Source organism: Rhagoletis zephyria, unplaced genomic scaffold, assembly GCF_001687245.7.
Source record: "Rhagoletis zephyria isolate East Lansing unplaced genomic scaffold, Rhagoletis_zephyria_1.1 Rzeph_scaffold_03918, whole genome shotgun sequence".
NCBI lineage: Eukaryota > Metazoa > Arthropoda > Insecta > Diptera > Tephritidae > Rhagoletis > Rhagoletis zephyria.
Window position 1 is genome coordinate 46,341 of NW_016161001.1, and position 4,980 is coordinate 51,320.

The 4,980-nt window shown below is 36.4% G+C and overlaps 1 long non-coding RNA gene across 1 annotated transcript in view; it reads right to left on the minus strand.

The window, feature by feature from the left end:
* The window catches only part of LOC108369928 (uncharacterized), an 11,696-nt gene extending 11,399 nt beyond the window's left edge, over positions 1-297 (minus strand). Inside the window, exon 1 of the long non-coding RNA XR_001848582.1 lies at positions 284-297. This is a non-coding gene — a long non-coding RNA (uncharacterized LOC108369928). The remainder of the gene's footprint in view (positions 1-283) is intronic.
* Positions 298-4,980: the final 4,683 nt, after the last annotated feature.

The following is a 4,980-nucleotide window of genomic DNA, read 5'->3' on the forward strand; positions in this document are numbered from 1 at the left end:
AGACGAAAAATAAGAATATTACAAATTTTTCAAAAATGGGCGTAGCTACGCCCACTTATGGTTACATGTGTATATCTTGGCAACCGCTGCACCGATTTCTTCCAAACTTGGCACTGTTATTTGCCTTGGTACAGGACACCAAATGGCCGAAAATGTAAAAAATCGGACAATAACCACGCCCACATCCTATATAACGGTAATTTGGAGAAATACGAAATCTTCGATAAATCAGTAAATATTAAAGCTAATTTATTCGAAATTGATGCTTGCAACAATCTTTTACCAAGAAATATGGTTATGATAAAATTTTGGAAAATGGGCGTGGCACATATATATATATCGGTAACCGTTCAACCAATTTGTACCAAACTCGGTATTTTTATTGCGCTTGCCACATAAAAGCAAAACGTTGAAAATTATTGAAATCGGACTAAAATTACGGCTGCTTTTCATATTACGATAAATTTCAGAAATGCTTGAAACATCAATATTTCGACATTTAAGGATGCTAATTTACTCAAAATAGATACACCCGGCTTACCATGTAGCGGTAGGTTTCGGAAAGGTGAAAAAACATTTATTTAATATTTGCGCCGGGTATTTAATGTTCGGCTCCGCCCGAACTTAGACTTTCTTACTTGTTACTTTTATGTTTATCATTTGCTTCGTCAACATATTCCTCTTCACCTTTGCCCTTATATATATAAGTAAAGTGTTTAAATTTACCTTGGTCCTCATTTTTACCTTCATCTTTACACATCTTTGTTTTTGTTTTTGTTTTTAATTTTTCCTTTGCCTTTATAATTTATCTTTATCTATGTACGTACTCACCTTTACTTTCATTCTTGTATTGTTATTTCTAAGTGTTATCCTCTAACATTTTATTAGCAAGTTTTGGTTAAATTCATACCATATGCATACACACAAGAACTACTTGTTTCAGCCCAACCATTTCCGTTGCACCATTTCCGTTGCATCATTTCCTTTGCATACACACAAGACGTACTTCTTTCAGCCCCAACCATTTCCATTGCTCCATTTCCGTTGCATCATTTCCGTTGCACCATTTCCGTGTGCAATTTCCACTGAATTTGCCAATTTACTCCCACCCAACCAACCGCCGCTAAAGAAGTTTCACTTCAAAAACTGAGCGAACATGTAACTGTTTGATTGCACAGGTTTACAAAAAAAGTTTATGCATATTAAACCAAACCTATATATCCTATCCCTATGTTATTCGACACGCTGAATGCGAATGCGAAGTCCGTTAGTCTCCATCACGTCAGGTTCGTGGTCAGTTGAAGGTCAAGTAGGGAAAAATTCATTGAATAAACCTGAAAATTCATATATATAAGGTTTTAGATTCGCTGAACCCGAACCCGAGGTCCGTTAACCTCCATAATACCAGCTCCGAGGTCATTTGAAGATCAAATAGGAAAAAAATGTATTAAAAAAAAATAAAAAAAAATTTTTTGTTTTTAATATTTTTATTGAGCAATCAATCGTGGTACAAAGCCCAATAAAAATAAAATGTTAATATGCCACAATTACATTGACAATTTTTGTTTTTGTTGTCGCTGAAACCGAGTCCCTTGATTTCTCAAGGTCATCTAGAGGTCTTGCCAAGGTTATCCCAAGGTCAAATTCCGATGAATTTTATTAAATTTTCAGGTTTATTCAATGAATTTTTCCCTGCTTGACCTTCAAATGACCACGAACCTGACGTGATGGAGGCTAACGGACCTCCGATCCGCATTCAGCATGTCGAATAAAATAGGAATATATAAGTTTGGTTTAATATGCATACACTAAGACGGTATTTTGATACTTTATGGAGGAAGGAAACCAACGTACATTTCGCTTGGAGTTTACAAAATCATAAAATGATTTGGGGTTATATAGTATACCTCGTTTGATTTTACACAAGTTAGCTTTATAACACTTTTTGTTTAATTCAAAGAACTTGTGACGCAATAGTGAGTATTTTACATAGTGTGAGTGTACACCGCTTTTTTAAGTAATCTAAAATAACGTGACTTTCTGTGGTAATTGTGCACTTCATGGTCCCCACCGAAAATGTATGCAAAATAATCGAAAGGGGTATCCAACGACGCGTATTATTGTATTAAGAATCCGAAGGAGGAAACTGATTTTTTAAACCGTCCAAAAGTTATTTGCAAAAAAACGTTTCATTCAGCCCAACTTTGTCAGTACTAAATTCATGTTAATAAATGCATTAATTGAACACATACTGGTATCTAGATGTTCACTATAGTTTACTTTAACTGAAATTGTAAAACAAAAACCCCGAAACTTATTGATTGAATTAAATATTAATGCGAAGGCAATGTACAAATAACTGGCGTCGCATTTATTCTGCTAGTTGCAGTTAGGTCTAATAAAAACATGGAGGTGCTTGGTGTTGCCAATATATTACTTTTAGAGAAGAGGCGTTATCATAAGTTTCATTTTCCCGAACCGGTTCACTTTTCACGTTTCCATGTATTTATTATGGGCGGAATACAAATTTTCGGGTGAAATTATTTCGAGCTAAACTCAGGATAAGGTTTTAGATAATGATGCCAATAAAAATAAATGTGAAGGACTTTAAGTTTTTTACAATTAAAGAACTGACAGAAGGTTTTAGTTAATGATGCCAATATAAATAAATGTGAAAGACTTTAAGTTTTTTACAATTAAAGAACTGACAGAATTTTTTTCAGCGTAGGCAACCTTTGGCCGAGTTTAGGGATCATAACCCTTACTACGCAGAATTCTCGTTTGTGTTGCCGAAGAAGAAGGGCAGAACTTCTTTCTGCGTAAATGAGTTTTCTATTAGAAAGATTTTGTTTATATACAAATTATTCAAATAATTACTAAAATTAAAGTGTGCTTTCCGTGTTGCCGCAGAAAAGTGGTAGATCTTCTTTCTGTGTAGGCGGCCTTCGGCCGCGCTTAGGGATCATAACGCTTACTACGCAGAATTCTCCTTTCTGTGTTGCCAGAGAAGAATGGCAGATCTTCTTTCTGCGTAAGCGGCCGCTACTACCCACAATTCTCCTTTCCGTGTTGGCAGAGAAGAGCGGCAAAATTGGTTTCTGCGTAGGCGGCCTTCGGCCGCGCTTAGGGATCATGACCCTTACTACCCAGAATTCTCCTTTCCGTGTTGCCAGAGAAGAGTGGCAAAACTGCTTTCTGCGCAGGCGGCCTTCGGCCGCGCTTAGGGATCATATCCCTTAATACGCAGAATTCTCGTTTGTGTTACCGAAGAAGAAGGGCGGAACTTCTTTCTGCGTAAATGAGTTTTCTATAAGAAAGATTTTGTTTATATACAAATTATTCAAATAATTACTAAAATTAAAGTCTGCTTTCCGTGTTGCCGGAGAAGAGTCGCAGATCTTCTTTTTGCGTAGGCGGCCTTCTGCCGCGCTTAGGGATCATAACCCTTACTACGCAGAATTCTTCTTTCTGTGTTGCCGGAGAAGAGTGGCAGATCTTCTTTCTGCGTAGGCGGCCTTCGGCCGCGCTTAGGCATCATAAACCTTACTATGCAGAATTCTCCTTTCTGTGTTGCCGGAGAAGAGTGGCAGATCTTCTTTCTGCGTAGGCGGCCTTCGGCCGCGCTTAGGCATCATAAACCTTACTATGCAGAATTCTCCTTTCTGTGTTGCCGGAGAGGAGTGGGAGAACTTCTTTCTGCGTAGGCAGCCTTCGGCCGAGCTTAGGGATCATAACCCTTACTACGCAGAATTCTCCTTTCTGTGTTGCCAGAGAAGAGTGGCAAAACTGCTTTCTGCGTAGGCGGCCTTCGGTCGCGCTTGGGGATCATAACCCTTACTACGCAGAATTCTCGTTTGTGTTACCGAAGAAGAAAGGCAGAACTTCTTTCTGCGTAAATGAGTTTTTTATTAGAAAGATTTTGTTTGTATACAAATTATTAAAATAATTACTAAAATTAAAGTCTTTCTCATTTATTGTTATTGGCATTACTAATTAAAACCTTCTCGTAAAGTAATCTGCCTACTTATTCCTGAGTTTCGCCCAAAAAAAATTCACCCACAAATTTGTCATCCGCCCATCGTAAATGCATGGAAACCAAAAGTGTAAAATGAAACGGTTCGGGGAAAATGAAACTCATGATAAGGCAGACATATTGGCAACAGCAACCACCTCCATGTTTTTATTACACCTAGCTGCAACTAACAGAATAAATGCGACGCCGGTTTTACGTACATTGTTCTCGCATTAATATCAATTATATAAATAGGCAATCATGTTTCCTTTACACCCCTTTTACGGCTAAACTGTACTTCTAAGGTATAAACAATTATATCGCTAGCTTAGAGTGCAAAGTTGCTAAGTCCATTTTTTTCAATTGTACAGGAGACACAAAAAACGTTCCTAAGTATTTTTCTTTAAGTATTTTCCAAAACTTTGAATGCAATGTTTCGCGTTTTTCATTTACCCTTTACTAAAAAAAAATAATAAAAAAGTCTGCTTTTTTACAAATTTTGTAGATAATTTTGTGACTTAGCAATTTTTCTAATTTTTTCTTAAAATTTGTTTGTTGGACTTAGCAAATTTTCGATGAATTTTTCCAATATGTACAAAACGAAAAATCCCTCTCGTAGGTAAATTTTAAGAAACAATTTGTTAGAACAAATGGTTTAGGTGCTTTGAATAATAATAATAACAAAAGGGAACAGTGATTTTGTTGCATCAAATGTTAAAGCTTTTTGATAGACTTTTTTATGCTGATTACTATAAGTGACCATCAATTCAAGGTGCAGGGATGGTATTTTCAGGGATAGTAGTCGAGACTTCTAGCGTTAATTTAAGCCTAATATCACCTTTAGTTTCTTTGCTTTGGCTTCTAAAATATTGAAAAAAACGCGATTTTTTGACAATGGAGACTTTACACTTACGGATTCGTAATCAGCATAAAAAAGTCTATCCAAAACAGCATTAACATTTGATGCA